A 16,909-nucleotide genomic window follows, 5' to 3' on the forward strand; every position below is an offset into this window, starting at 1 on the left:
CTATTACTTTAGTGCACTCTAGTGGGCAGAATCTAAACTAAAATCACAGTTCTCCTATCCAATATTGTCCTCTATCGGCTGATACATAAACTACGTGCGCGTCCAGTCTCGCGTCACCATCTGTCACTATCCAGCTCTGAGACATATCTCCCACTTAACCGCCTCCAAGGCAGTATCGTTATACGGCGCTACGCCTCACGTTTCAAGTGTACTAACAGTCAAAAACTTGATTTGCAGCTCTGAGAGAACGGGTAGTGTTCGTGATGATACGTTGGCAATGTCTGTCGTCGAAAAAGGATGAAAACGCTTGAAAATATCGAGAAGACACGCGCTTTGTTTCAAACTAGCCCCAGGAAATCGAGCAGACGAGCCGTAAGACAGGTGGGTATCACCTGGGAGACATTGCGAAAAACTGTTGTTAAGGACCTGCATCTCTTACCATACAAAATTCAAACCCACCAACCATGAAGTCAACAACAATATTGTCCACAGAATTTACGAACAGGACTTTGGTGTAAATATGGTTTGGTTTAGCGACGAGGCCCACTTTCATTTAGATGCGTTCGTCAATAAGCAAACCTGGCACATGTGGGGGACTAAGAATCCACATTTCGCGTTTTATAAGTCTCTTTACTCTCAACGGGTGACTGTGTGGTGTGTAACTTCCAGTCACGGAATAATCGGTGCGATGCTCCTTGATAGCACGCTGTCTACCAAAAGGTAGTGGAAGTTAAGGAAGATGATTTAATCCCCAGTATCCAAAGCGATCCTGATTTCGACAAGATGTGGCTCATGCTAGATGGATTTCGACCTCATCGAAGCAAGACAGTGTTTGATGTCCTGGAGGAGTAGTTTCGGTACCGCATTCTGGCGCTGGGATATCCAGAGGCCACTGGCATGGGCCTCGATTGACCGTCCCATTCTCCGGATATGAACAGATGCGACTCATTTTTGTGGGGCTATATTAAAGACAAGGTGTACAGCAATAACCCGAAAACGATTGCTGAGTAGAAAACAGCCATTCAGGAGGTCATCGACAGCATTAATGCTCCGACACTTCAGCCGGCCATTCAGAATTTCGATATTCGTCTGCGCCACATCATCGCCAATGATGGCAAGCATATCAAATATGGCATAACCTAAATCCGAGTAGCTATAGTGACATTTACATGTTGAAGAAAGTTTTTTCACGCCGTAGTTAGTAACTAATTTAGGTTTTTTTCATACAGTTCAATAACTGCCATCCTGTATGATTACCCTCTTCATCAGAGTGTGCTTGATGGAAGAATGCATAAAGTACATGTGTACTGTAGTGACATTCAGTTTAAGACTGGGACACTGGGAATGTGCTACGTGGTTGGAACTGTAAATATATCAGAATTTCATTCACCACATGAACCATTATCAACATCGGCATTAGAGGATACAAGCCAGGCGAAACACTTCTTTGCAAAGATACACAAGTACAATTAATGTTGGCAAATGGCATCATTTCGGTTCAAGAAACATTTTGCGTGACAATTACGTAATAACATTCAAAATAAAATCGTTTATTTAACATCGCAAATTACTTCAAATTTATTGCATGGGAAATTCTGTCTAGCAATCAGCAAAATGTCGTCGTTTCACTGCTGGCTCCATACGAGGAATTGTCGCTGCTTACAGACTTTACTCGATAAACTCAACAAATTAATTTTGTAGTCCGGAACTACCCTTGAACAAATGCTAGTTGAAGACTGCAAAATTGTACTCAGAGCAGGCAAAACACATGCCGATCTACGTGGAAGACAGTGCAGTGCACCAATAATTGAAAAATGGTGGTCATTATATGGCGCAGAAATTAAGTAGCGTGATAATATTCTTCATCGCAGAAATTCCGGTAATCAGCAAGTACCAGCAACTAATCGCCTAAACGATGGATTGAAATACCATATTTTATTTGAACAAGGACAAGAGATATCGGCAAACAGATAAGGAAACGCATAAGGAAATCAGTACCATGAATTACAATTCGTATCGATTAATGACTTGTGAAAAGGCTGAGTATCATATGTTGAACTGTAGACAATTGTTCCATCACTACTTTGTCGACATACATGAGAAAATTTAAGCCTAATGACTCCTCTACATTCCATTAAATCAAACAAGTGGCATTCCGAAGACGACAATCATTTATGTAACCCAGTTGTTAAAGATATCAAGGTGAGTCCCATTGAATTGCGAAAAATGGCCATATTACCGGCCACATGTGCCGGGAGTCCACATGCAATTACATATAATCCAACATATGGCCCTCCAGACTCTTCTTACATTTCGCTGTGGCCGAGCGGTTCTAGGCGCGCAGTTCGGAACCGCGCGTCCGCTACGGTTGCAGGATCGAATCCTGCCTGGAGTATGCATGTGTGTGATGTCCTTAGGTTAGTTAGGTTTAAGTAGTTTTATGTTCTAGGGGACTGATGACCTCAGATGTTAAGTCCCATTGTGCTCAGAGCCATTTAAACCATTTGACTTCTTACATTCACAAGCAGTCCTAAGTCGGATGAAATAAAAGGACGTTTCCTAAATGGACAATCATCTCCGATTGAAGGTCCGGGTTGGCCTAATTCGGTTCGAATAAGTTTTCTTACTGATGTTCCTACTATTCCTGGCTTGGTTAAAATGGCTCTGAACACTATGGGACTTAAATGCTGTGGTCATCAGTCCCCTGGAACATAGAACTACTAAAACCTAACTAACCTAAGGACATCACACATACCCATGCCCGAGGCAGGATTCGAACCTGCGACCGGAGTGGTCGCGCGGTTCGAGACTGAAGCACCTAGAACCGCTCGGGCACTTCGGCCGTCTACTATTCCTGCTCATGTTGCAAGAATTTCTACTCGTGTGTTCAAAAAAAAGTTGAAAAACTTTTATGGATTTAATCGTGATGCATCATCATTTTGAGGAGATGGGCTATTGGATGTATTCAAACGTATAGTGCAAAAGAGGACTGCCATATGTACACATTCTGATTTGCTTGATTGAGAAAGTCACTGCATATCAAATAAAGAAAAGCACTCCGTCTTCCGGCCACGAGTCGCCTACCGGGACCATCCGACCGCCGTGTCATCCTCAGTGGAGGATGCGGATAGGAGGGGCATGGGGTCAGCACACCGCTCTCCCGGTCGTTAGGATGGTATTCTTGTCCGAAGCCGCTACTATTCGGTCGAGTAGCTCCTCAATTGGCATCACGAGGCTGAGTGCACCCCGCATATCAAATAGATAATGTCATTTCAACTGAAATGTCAGCTGTCGACAATGATCGAAACTTATCTGGTCTCATCATAAAAAATATGATTCATGGTCCATGCCGCTTTTTCACCATACCCGTCCGGAGAGTCGAGAGCGTTAATGCGCTTCTTCCATGATTCCAGAAGGAGAGACTGCGTCAGAGATCGAATACGATTCGCGGTTTAGCGAAGAGGGCTGCTGAGTCCGTCAGCCTGGATGTGGTTTTTAGGCTGTTTTCCACATTCTACAAGGTGAATAGTTTGCTGGTACCCAAATCGCTCCTCAGACACACGCTTCACAAATATTTAGAAAACGATCTGGCATTTGAACATGAGATTTACTCTAGACGCAGACAGCTGGGGAACAAACAATCCGTCCGTGGATAGGAGGGGTGGGCGGAGGTAAGGGGGCAAGGTAGTTGTTGTGCCAGGAAAGACAGCCGCTCAGCGCCTGTCACTAACATTGCCAAAACCTGTATAAGGCCGACGTCGTAGTGAAACGGGGAAAGGCTAGGAACAGGGAGAGGAAGAGGTTTATTCAACTACAATTCATCAGACATGTCTGATGGAAAATACACGAAATTAGACCCCAAATATTTTCTTGCCGAAGCCATCACTGGCAATGACATATATCAACTCTATCATTGACGATCATCTGAAGATGGTGTCAACAATGATGTTGGAGGCTTCAATCGTTGGATTGTACTTTGTTATCTCAAAAACGTACACAGCACACAGTGCGGATTATTGCAACTAGCTGAAATCGATGAGGTAACAATGAATCTCTATGGTACATTTCCAATCCATGAAACGACATTCAATAGTTTTTCATTTGGCAGTGGTCCATGAAAGGGCATAGGGCGTGTACTTCTTAGCAGAAAATACACGTGCAGGAAGACTCTTCTCCCAACAACGCTAACTACATTTTTCTCAATGTGCGCGAAAGATGCTTTCGCTTTGACGTTACGTTATTGTGAGGTGCGAGCTTACTACACATGGAACGCAAATGCGAAGAACATTCAACTAGAAAAACAAGGTAAAGAAGTTGTAGGGCATCCGAATCAATACTTGGCCGATGCATTAAGCCGTCTGTATGACATGATCAAGAACATGAAGAAGTGGAAGGCAATAGAAACCACAATTAAAGGCAAATCATGTGTATACACACGACATGTGGCCAATAAATAAAAAAGTGTCATGGTGATCTCTCCATTGGAAAAAGATTCCGTACTTATACCATATTCGGATCTCCTAGAGGGAATTGCCAATGGGGAGGTGGCCATGAGAAAAACATTGAATAACCAACGAAATGATAATAATATACCTGTCGGTGCGTGAAATGTCAGAAGCTTGACGTGATAGGAGAGCAAAAAATATGCAAAGGAAGGTGCTAATACTGAATCTAGATAGAGCGGAGTTCAGTGGAATGGACAGAAGACGAGGATTTTTGGTCAGGTGATTACATTGCAAAGTAGCACAAATTCGTACAACGTGAGTAGGATTCGTTACGAAAAGAAAGGCAGGCAAAGAGTGGGTTACTGTGAACCGTTAAGTGATAGGGCTACTCTCATCAAAATCAACGGCAAACTACCACCGACAGCGGTAGGTCGTGTATACAGGGTGAGTCCTCTAACATTACCGCTGGATATATTTCGTAAACCACATCAAATACTGACGAATCGATTCCACAGACGTGAGCAGAGGGGCTAGTCTAATTGGTTAATACAAGCCATAAAAAACACACGGAAGTATGTTTTTTAACACAAACCTACGGTTTTTTAAATGGAACCCCGTTAGTTTTGTTAGCACATCTGAACATATAAGCAAATACGTAATCAGTGCCGTTTGTTGCATTGTAAAATGTTAATTATATCCGGAAATATTGTAACCTAAAGTTGACGCTTGAGTACCACTCCTTCGCTGTTCGATCGTGTGTATCGGAGAGCACCGAATTACGTAGGGATCGAAAGGGAACGGTGATGGACCTTAGGCACAGAATAGACTGGAACAGCACATTACGTCCACATGCTAACACCTTTTTATTGGTCTTTTTCACTGACGCACATGTACATTACCATGAGGGGTGAGGTACACGTACACACGTGGTTTCCGTTTTCAATTATGGAGTGGAATAGAGTGTGTCCCGACATGTCAGGCCCATAGATGTTCAATGTGGTGGCCATCATTTGCAGCACACAATTGCAATCTCTGGCGTAATGAATGTCGTACACGCTGCAGTACATCTGGTGTAATGTCGCCGCAGGCTGCCACAATACGTTGTTTCATATCCTCTGGGGTTGTAGGCACATCACGGTACACATTCTCCTTTCACGTACCCCACAGAAAGAAGTCCAGAGGTGTAAGATCAGGAGAACGGGCTGGCGAATTTATGCGTCCTCCACGTCCTATGAAACGCCCGTCGAACATCCTGTCAAGGGTCAGCCTAGTGTTAATTGCGGATTGTGCAGGTGCACCATCATTCTGATACCACATACGTCGACGCGTTTCCAGTGGGACATTTTCGAGCAACGTTGGCAGATCATTCTGTAGAAACGCGATCAGCTGTTTGGGCCCCTGCAATGAAGTGAGGACCCATGAGGTGGTCACCAATGATTCCGCACAATACATTTACAGTCCACGGTCGCAGTCGCTCTACCTGTCTCAGCCAGCGAGGATTGTCCACGGACCAGTAACGCATGTTCCGTAGATCCACTGCCCCGTGGTTTGTGAAACCCGCTTCATCAGTAAACAGGTGGAACTGCAACGCGTTCTCTATTAATGCCCATTGGCAGAAATGCACTCGATAATTAAAGTCATCACCATGTAATTGCTGATGTAGCGACACATGAAACGGGTGAAAGCGGTGACGATGCAGTATGTGCATGACACTACTTTGACTCAGTCCACCGGTTCTCGCAATGTCCCGTGTACTCAGGTGTGGGTTCATGGCAACAGCAGCTAACACACCAACTGCACCCGCTTCTCCTGTGACGGGCCTGTTACGGACCCGTTTGCGTGCTACGACCATACCTGTTGCATACAGTTGGCGGTAGATGTTTTGCAATGTGCGACACGTTGGCTGCTCTCTGTCCGGGTACCGTTCTGCTTACACCCTGTAGGCTTCAGCTGCATTTCGTCGACACTCGCCATAGATGAGTACCATCTCCGCCTTTTCAGAGTTCGAATACACCATGGTCACAGTTCCTACAACACTACACTATCACAGACGTCTGGTAACACGGTGTACTACAGTTGGTCTGCGTGCGGCGACGAATGCAGAATAACAATAGCAGCAAGCGCTACATGCGGACACTGCGACAGCTAGACCAAACCACAACAGTGCACTACAGCCACACTCGTAAACGCGGTCGTCATCGCAAACATGTCCCTGCAGATGCTGCTCGCCGACCGTGGCCCGTGTTTATTACAACACGCAACTGAACGTCGGAGGTTTCAAGCGTCAACTTTAGGTTACAATATCTCCGGATGTAATTAACATTTTACAATGCAACAAACGGCACTGATTACGTATTTGTTTATATGTTCAGATGTGCTAACAAAACTAACGGGGTTCCATTTTAAAAAACGTAGGTTTGTGTTAAAAAACATACTTCCGTGCATTTTTGTATGGTTTGTATTAATCAATTACACTAGCTCCTCTCCTCACGTTCGGTCTGTGGAATCGGTTCGTCAGTATTTGATGTGGTTTACGAAATATATTCGGCGGTAAAGTTAGGTGACTCACCCTGTATATGCCGAGGTCGCAAGATGAAGACACAGCGAAAGTATATGAAGATACTGAATGGGTAATTCAGTACGTAAGTGTAAATGTAAATCTAATAGTAATGGGAGACTGGAAAGCGGTTGTAGAGGAAAGAGTAGAAGAAAGGGTTACGGGTGAATAGAGACTTGGTACTAGGAATGAGACTGGAGAAAGACGAATTGAGTTGTGTGACAGATTTTAGCTACTAATAGAGAATATTCTGTTCAAGAATCACAAGAGGAAGAGGTTTACTCCAAAAGTCCGGGAGATACGGAGAGATTTCAGTTAGATTGCATTAGGATCAAGGAGCGATTCCAAAACCAGATATTGGATTGTAAGGTGTACCTAGGAACCAGATAAAGAGTCAGATCAGAATTAGGTTGCGGTGAAAAGGATATTGAAGTTGAAGAAACTAGTCAGGTAGAATCAGTTGACGGAGAGGTGGGATATGTAAGTACCAAGGACTGAAGAGATATAGCGGCAATGAATAGCTCACTAGGCACTTTAAAAAATGGTTCAAATGGCTCTAAGCACCATGGAACTTAACTTCAGAGGTCATCAGTCCCCTATAACTTAGAACTACTTAAACCTAACTAACCTAAGGACATCAAACACATCCCTGCCCGAGGCAGGATTCGAACCTGCGACCGTAGCGGTCGCGCGGTTCCAGACTGTAGCGCCTAGAACCGCTCGGCCACCCTGGCCAGCACTAGGCAGTTCAGTTGAAGACAAATGGACGTCTCTCAAAAAGGCAGTCACAGAAGTTGGAAAGAAACACATAGTTACGGAGATGATAACCACGAAGAACCCATCGGTAAGAGAAGGAATAAATCAGTTGATCAATATAATAAGGAAGTACAAAAGTCCAGGAAATTTCAGGAATACCGAAATACAAGTCACTTAGGAATGAAATAAATCGGAAATGAAGGAAAGATACGTCGAAATGGCTGCAAGAAAAATGTGAGGAAATCGAAATAGAAATTCTTGTCTGAAGGATTGACTCAGCGTATAAAAAATTCTAAACAACTTTCAGTGAATTAAATGGAAGTGTTGTGATATTAAGAGTGCCATGGTAATTCCTCTGTTAAATGCAATGATGAGAGTCGTTGGCCTCGTTCTTGCTGGATCTCTTTCCGGCAGCAGGGATGTCGGAGATTTAATGTTTTATCGGATTCCGTATTTTCACGGTACACTCGTGAAATGGTCGTACGGGGAAGTCGCCACTTCACTGCTACCTCGGAGATGCTGTGTACCATCACTCGTACACCGCCTGCTACACCACGTTCAAACTCAATTAAATCTTTATAGCCTGCCATTGAAGCAGCAGTAACCGATCTAACAACTGTGCCAGACACTTGTTGTGTTACACAGGCGTTGCCGACAGTACCGCCGTATACTGCCTGTTTACACATCTCTATGTTTGAATACGCATATCTATACCAGATTCTTTGGCACTTCAGTGTATTTTTCATATTCATTTCAGCTTGTCCGTCATGACTTATCTTTGTTTCCGTAAAAGTACATCCAGCCACATATCTAAGTAAGTACATTTCACACGATTTTGTTCTCTCCTCAAAAGCCCAGATTTCGCATCCACGCACCAGTACAGGTATAACAGTAGCCTTGTAAGACTTTAGTAGAGAGTCTCTGTGGTACTTCTTCCCTATATTTCCGCGTATAGTTCCACATAAGTAGTTAAATAGGTCTAACTTATTATGTATTTCATTATATACTCCAAAAACAATATTTCCGTATGTAGGTCAAACATTATCTTAGTCTTATTATAATGGGTTTCATTCCTGTTTCGAACTTTTTCTGTTTGCCATTGTCAGGGAACTATGATTGTACTTCGTCATGCACCACTTCATGCCAAGGAAATCGACGGCGAATGATGTCATTCTTCAGAGCCTCAAAAACGTAAAATCTCTTGGGGAGTGGTCGTGGAAGTTTGGAGGATGTGTAAGGGAGGAGGTACTTTTTGGTGGGATGCCCTATCACATTGTCCATATAGTCCCGAACTTTCCCCATGCGTTTTCATCGTTTTGGAGCATTGAAGAAAGACACTGGTTGCCGTCAATATGCTTCTGGTTGAGTGGTGCACGCCTGAGTACAATCGTGGTTCCATAGGAAACCGCAAACATTTTGCATGAAGGCGTTTGACTGTCGTCTCTTTAAGTGGGATAAGTGTGTTAGTAAATTTGTAGATTACGTTTGAAATAATGAACAACTTACTTGCGAGTACTTTTTTCCATTTTCGATTTCATTTGACTGCCCCTTATAGAGGGTGGTCAGAAACAGTCTGCAAAGCTTGTATGGGTGCTGCTGGGCAGGTTCAGCTGGAAAATAATTGTTAAGAAAAAAAGTCATTTTGTAGCCCTGTTTCCGAGATAATTAGCATTGAAGTTATCCGATCAGCTTGTTGGGTCCGCAAATTCAACTGCGTGCCAGAGATGGTGTTACCGGACGGGTTCTCCGGTTTTTTCCTAAGACTGAACAACAGAGTGATACAAGAATTGAACATGGGACGGTAGTAAATATCGAACCCGACCCAGAGGCTGAGACGTCTCGTGCGCTGTCATCTGCTATGGGAACACACTAATTTTACCTGGCAGGCTGGCTTAATTTTCGCACGCAACCGCGTGATTGGTTAATTTAAACGGTAATGAACTCGGAAATATCGCAAAGTACGGAATTTTTTCTTAACAGTTATTTCTCAGCACAACGTACCCTCGAGCACTCTTAAAAGCATTTCAGACTGCTTCTGACCACTCTTATATTTTTCACTGTACGAACATAGATGGAACTACTAAAATATGTCACCAGAAAAGAATACCTTAGACAGAGGCAATATTCGACTGCAACAAATCTTAGTTAACTTCGCTTTAACATTTTCCCGATATTGCTCTCATTTTAAATTCGTACAAAGTAGCAAGAACTGAAAATACTGAGAGGTACGTGATTTAACGATAGTGCTGTGCCAGCACTTAGTGTTCTTCTAGTTCTCACCCCCTTCTCCACAACTCTTGCTGTGTCCAGAATCGAAATTACGTTATTTTTCCACTAACTATGGAAGACGTCGAAATTCCTCGAAATATTCTTCCCATACCTGAGAAGTATAGCTGAACAGCTACTGACAAGCAAGCGGAAGAAACGCCGCATTTCTAGAGGAAAGAATTGGAGGAGAGAGTCTGTTCGGGGAGCTCTGGAGGAGTCGCTTTGCAGTCTTGGATGGATCCTTCAAAGCAGAGGAATGGAAGGGAAGGGGCCGCGGCAGAGATCAGCCGTTAGCGCTACATACATCACAATGAGCAGCGAGCGAGCTAATGGGCGCGGCGGCTCGCGAGCGCAGTTACTCACGGACAACGGGCTGCGCTCGCTGCGCTGCACGGGCTCTGCCGAGATAAACGTGCCGCGCTGCTTGGACCAGTCTCAGCCCCGTTGGTTCCTTCCACTCGCAGCGGCACTACTCGTGAATCAGTCTCCGCGGAACGTCTTCCTCCCCACGGAGATCTTTCGACTGTGGATGTCTCCCAAACCACACTTGCGCTTCCACCCGTAAGAGCAGTTATGGTCGTTCATTCCGCGATTCCGCTATCCTTGATTTATGAGTCCACTTTTTTCTTTTTATATAAAAAAAATCGAACTTCCAGTTCGTCTTATGAATGCCTAGAGTATGTTATTTCGGACATTCATGCTCATATAATTGATTCCCCTCGATGAGCAATGAATCCACAACCTTTAGTCCGGATCCACATATATATTCGACTTCCAGCGGGAATCTAAAATTGTCGATCATGCAGAGCGTGCACGGGCACTACAGAGAGGCAGCGCTGTGAAAATGGGATCTGCCGGCGAGCGTGCCGTTATAGCCTACGCATTTGCGATGGAAGCTGTGTTCGGGTGGGGCAGCGGTTAACGCAAGTGCGTAGTAAGCAGGGTATGCCAGGATACACTCCCGCTCTGGCACAAATTGTCACTCGCCGCCGCTGATTCCGCATAATTTCCCAATGCAACTAATATATGTAGTTCCTTCACTTTGTTTGTTGCCACCACTGAGTCGTGCGTGGCTCGTGTTCGTGCCATTTCTTATTTTATATCTTGTTGTTACCGTATTGCCATCTCGTTACGTTAATTTTCAATTACTGGTGTCACTGTTGCTGCCTTGCGTGCTCGTGAGCAGCGGCAGCAGCGCCCCTCGATATAGGCGCTGACATATTATCTTTGCTGGACTGCTATTACTTCCCGGTCGTCGCGTGCCGTGAGTTAGTTCGAACCTGGCAGTGTTTGAATTGGCAAGCGCTACAAGTTCAGTTGGGGCGCCATGACTCGCCCGATGGTTGACAAAACACATGATTGGAATGGGGACGACTTTCGTTGGTACTCGTTCGGTCGCCTTGCCGGACGACTTGTATTTGGCCGGCGATCGCTTATGGGTTGGCTGTGTGTTGTAACGCCGGAAATGCATATCCTCCTATTTCCATCTATTGCACTGCAAATTTTTTTCCTTATTTTGTTACCTGAAGATATGACATTTCTGTGTCTTTATATATTGTAATTGTCTTACGATTTGTATATATATGCATTTATGTCGATGAATAATTGGTTTGTTTTGTAAATATTATTTGTATTTTTACGCTGGATCTTGCCTAGAGAAAACTATGCTATCGAACGAATATATCGGTAGGTCGTGTGGAGAACCAAAGTGTTTAGGATCTTTGGAAGTGTTAACTCTGCCGCATGCAGCGTGGGCAGAGCAGAGAGGGTCTGGCTGGAGTAGGGCAGTGGAGCAGGTGTGTTGTGTGACGCTCCCGCGAGTTGCCGCGCTTTCGGGGTTTGGAGCATGTAATTGCGCTCGACTTGATTTGATAGTTTCTGACACGGTGTCGTGGACGGAAAGCATTAGCTGGCGCACATCGAGAGCCCGTTTGGCCTGGTGACCGTGTCGAGAAGAAGGGGCGCCAACATCCAGCGTCTGCAACAGCGACGGCCGACAATGAGTGACTGTCGCCACCTCCTCGATCGACGGCTTCAAACCTTCAATCAACCAATAAGGATGACTGGAAGCACGTAAAGTTTTAGAACTGTATGGCCGACCTCAGCTTTTCAAACTGTTCCATTTTCATAACTAAATTACAGCAACGTAGCATGAACCTTTGTTGCTCATTGTCCCAATTGCATTACCAAGCAGGGTCCCTTCCTTTTCCGGAATGATCCCGAGTGTCGTTGAAATTCAAACGCCAGCATTAAAGTAATATCATTCCATTTCACTGCTTTAATTTCAAAGTTCAGTTAAAGTATTCATAGCTGGCTACAACATTTAGATTACACAAGCACAAATTAAGAGTGCGAGTTTTGTTACCATATTTTAGCTTACCTGTGACTGCAGCTCAGATTACTATTGTTAATTATTCAGAATCATTAAATTCAAGTTCAAAGTTAAATCTCTTATTTCTAAATTGCGTAGATTTAAGTGGCTTTAGAAATGATTGTTGAGGTAGCCCAAGACTAACCTTATTTTACTGAATTTCGATGTGCTTCAAAAACAAAGCTCACTATTAATTTCAGTCACTAAATTAACTTTCAATTTTCCGGTTTTATTAATTCTTTTGCGAAATTAAGTCAGAGCGTAGCGAAATTTATTACTTCTGACAAACTTCCAGTTTTCACACAATGCGTGTCAATCTTCCGTTGCCACGCTTCTAGTCCTAATTGTATGTGCAATAACCTTTCTTTTTCAGTTATTGTAGTAGTTGTCCATTGGACTGTCGACCGTAATTTTCCCCAAATCTCAAATATCTAATTAACGCCAATTAATTGTTAATGTGACGACCATACATTTACTTTCTTTATTAATTTTATCCTTTCCTCAAAATTAATTTCCACCAATTTCATTTGCATTTTGCTTTCATTTAGATGTAACCCTTTCCTCCTTCTTTGCCGTCAGATTAACTTCAGTGACGATTGCTTTTCCCAAATTTCTATTAGGTACACGCAGTTTAATTTTTCACTGTCATTAAGGTCGATAAGTGAGGGGGAGGTGACAGTGTGTCGAGTTGTGATTCGTCCCTGTTATTCTACAGGCACTGCCGTTAGCGTTGTCTAGTTCTTCGTCCAAGTTTTGGTGAAACTGTGTGTAGTTTGTGTGATTTTGACTGACAAGTCTTTTTTTAATGTTGTCGGCGTACTGGCTCCGGGAGTCGATCGGTTGGGGTGGAGCAGTGAGGAATTCTCGGCGGAGCTTAGTTTGGACGGGGACCGCTGGCAGTCTCTACGCGGTGTCGGAGTGTGTGGCTCTGTTCCCATTGCTACGAGGTCCATGGCTCACCGACCCTGATTTAATCTACCAGCAAGTTAAGTCTGTTCACAATGTCGTTTGGAGTTCGTTGTCAGGTGTTGGAATATTCCCGCGAGCAACAACGTGGTTTTCAAGTTGAAAAATTCTAGCCACCCTCTGGTGCGGTTTCACTGTATTTGGTTATTTGCATTGAATAGCACCAGTGGAATCTTCAGCCTTGTGGCAGTTAACATTACAGTTACCTGCCCTGGCAGTTGACGGAAATTTCAGGCAGCGTAGTTTCCTCATCGTGTTGTTGCTGGCAAGCACGGTGTGTAGTTTGACAGCTCCGGGTACGATTGGTTGTGGGTGCCAATATCTTCTACGTTGATCCGTTGAACTTCCTGTTCTGCCCTGATCGGGTGAAGTGGATGTTACCTTGTCGATGGGTCCGCTGACTGTCGGTCGGCTGGGTTGTCGTCGGACAGTGAATGGTTTGCCCGACTGCCTGTGTCACCTAAGCGAGCGTTAGTGTTTGAATTACAGGCCGACCCTTGATCATCTGGGCGCCCTTGTGTGTACCTCCTTCTTTTTTTTCTAATTTGTTCTTGTTGTTGGCACTTGTATGGCGTCTACCCGGTTTTGTGTTTTAAATTAGAGTTTTTTAATCTTAAGGCCTTCAGCATAGTTTAAACTACTGTTCCACGTAAGCCCTCTGGCATTAAAAAAAATTTTGTATTTTTAAGTCTTCGGCCTTCAGCCGATTGAATGTAACTTTTTTACTTCAACCTATTCAATCGGCCTTCAGCCGATTTGAGTTTCAGTTGTTCGTTCTCAAGGCCTTCCTCCTAAATTAAGGAACTGTTTGATGTAAGGACTTTGGTATTTAAAAAAAAAACAATGTTTTGGAGTTTTAAGTGTTCAGCCTTCAGCCGATATGAATTTAACTTGTTTACGTCAGCCTAATTAAAGTACTGTTTTAGGATAAGTCTTTCCTTTTAAATTTCTGATTATGCTTGCGTTTTAAGTTATTGGCCTTCAGCTGTATTTAAATTAAAGTGGATTTCAGCCGGTAATTAGGTCCTAATGATTAAAGCTGTGTGTTTAAAAAAATTGTTGGGCTCCTGTAATGTTTGACCAAATAATAAAGTTGAATGTTCGAGTGTAACTAACAGCCCCTTATTTTGGCCCCTTTCCACAAATTATTCTATCTGTATTATACTGCGCGTTAAGCAGGGCATTTCAACTTCCTTTTAGTAAACAGTGTTACACATTTGTCATAAGTGGCTAAAATTTGACAAACATAGCACATATATGGGGTGAGTCAAGTAAGGAGGTTTACTCATATCGTAACGCGGTTTTCGGAAAATGTTAAGGCGTAGAGGAGCACGTACCTTTTTGTTTGGTTAACGTTTTTAGCACTCGTATCAGTGGAGATATTGAAGCAAGTACTTTTTTGTTACATGCAACCATGTATTTTTATAAGTGCATTCGATAGCTCTTGAGAAGACAATTACAGTAATACATCGTTTGTTGATGCTGAAACCTGTCGCAATACATTCGTGAAACATCCTAGAATGTGACAGTACTGTGCCCGGAAACGACATTAGTGATACAAACACCGTCAAGCAGAGAACTCATGCTGCAGTGCGTGAAAATGTCAGCAAAGTTGCCTGTTTACTTGTCTTCTCAACAGACCACTTATTTCTGCTTCAACATCCGCTGCGTGCGGTCACGTATACCAACGAGAAGTTGCCACTTGCCACTTGCACGGATTGTTAAGCCGGTAATGCCGACAGGCTGCTTGAACGTCAAAAAGAGAACAAGGAAGAAGACTGCAACTGACAGAGAACACGAAGAAACTGTTCTGGCTACGACCCTAATGAAACCGCACAGTGGTACGTATACATTGCTAAGGAACGTAGAATCAGCCAGACGAGTATTATTCGTATACTGCTTCGACAGAATTTCCATTCCTGTCACCTGTCACTACATCAGGCGCTCGACGAAAGTGATTTCGAACGTCTTACAGAATTTTCTCGGTTTGTCTTTCAGCAATTGAGAGACGACCCTACGTTTTTCCAACGTATGGTTTTTGCCGATAAAGCAGCGTGTACTACCCATGCTAATGTAAATTTACATAACATTCACTATTGGGCAGCCAAAAGTCCTCATTGCCTTCGTCAGGTGCAACATCAATGGCCGTGGAGCGTAAACGTCATAATACGATATTACGGTGTGAGTCGTTACATCATCTCAGGCGTTCTAAATTGACATTCGTACACATGCTTTCAGACTAACGCCCTGCCGGTTATTCTACAAGAGTTACCACTGGATAGTCGACAGCGTATGTGGCAGTAATACTATGGTTGTCCAGCTGGTCCCGTGTCGCAACGCAAATATCGAAAGAGAACTTTTCTGGACGTTGGATAGAAGGAAGTACTGTTTCCAAATGCCCTGCGAGGTCCCACGATTTGACTCCTCTCGATTTCTTTCTTTAGGGTGCACTCAAAAAAGCAATCTATGACGAAGCCCCAACTAAGCCAGATGATATGTGTCGTCCAGTCACCAGCGCATGCTCTGCCACATCATCCACTGTAATTACACATGTTCATCGTTCTATCAAGTGGCGATTGCAGATGTGTCTTTCAGTCCATGTGTTCAACACATGCTTAAGTGAAGGATAAAGCTATTTTTCCGAAGAAGTGTGCAGGTAAAGACAGTTGTCCGACAGCACACAGCCACGTACAAAAGATAGGTCAAATGTTCCTTCTAACATAAAGATATTTAATACAGTAGTAGTATTTTGCAGCGGCTAAGACATATTTGTTTCTGAAGCATGAGCAGTTGATGTTGATGTCTCTGTTTCAGATGACATGAGTCTGAGAGAATACACAAATGTGAAACAGTTTTCTTAAGTCCTTTGTGATACAATGGAGTCCAGCCTATATCGTATTTCCATATAGGCCTACATCATTCGTAGGTGAACCTGCATCTAGCTCGTAAGTTGGTTCAAGGAGAAATGAAGCTTTATTCTTGTAGCGCAGGCCTACCTTATGGTACACAACTGCGAAGCCTGGTGCGAAACGCCTGCTTGGCGGTGTTTGCCGTTTCCAGTGCCGTTTCCGATCACCGCACTCTCAGATTCTAGGACATTCTAGAATCTTTTTGCAGCAGGTTTTAACGTCCAAATTAACAAACGCTGTAGGACTGTTATTATCTTTTCAAGAGCTATCGAATGCAGTTTAAACATTATGTGCTACTATTTACGGAAAACGTACCAGCGCTAAAAATATTAACAAAAAAACTATGTGCTACTCGACGCTTTGTCTTTTTTCCAAAAACCGCGTTTCGATATGTGTAACCGTTTCCGAAATGAAAGAGGTGTTACCTCTTACGTGACTAATTCTGTATACATAGTCAGTCGACAATACACGGTATACATTCATCACCTCCTTGGCCCTTCATTTCACACTGTAGGATTGTATCTTGATGTGAAAGAAGAATCTAAGCGTCGTTCGTCGATACCGATATTCACGTACGTTACTTCTAGTTTCAGAGATCGTTCAGTAGTGTGTGTTTAGCTAACGGCTAAGTGTCCAC

This window comes from Schistocerca cancellata, chromosome 2 (assembly GCF_023864275.1).
Source record: "Schistocerca cancellata isolate TAMUIC-IGC-003103 chromosome 2, iqSchCanc2.1, whole genome shotgun sequence".
Classification (NCBI taxonomy): domain Eukaryota; kingdom Metazoa; phylum Arthropoda; class Insecta; order Orthoptera; family Acrididae; genus Schistocerca; species Schistocerca cancellata.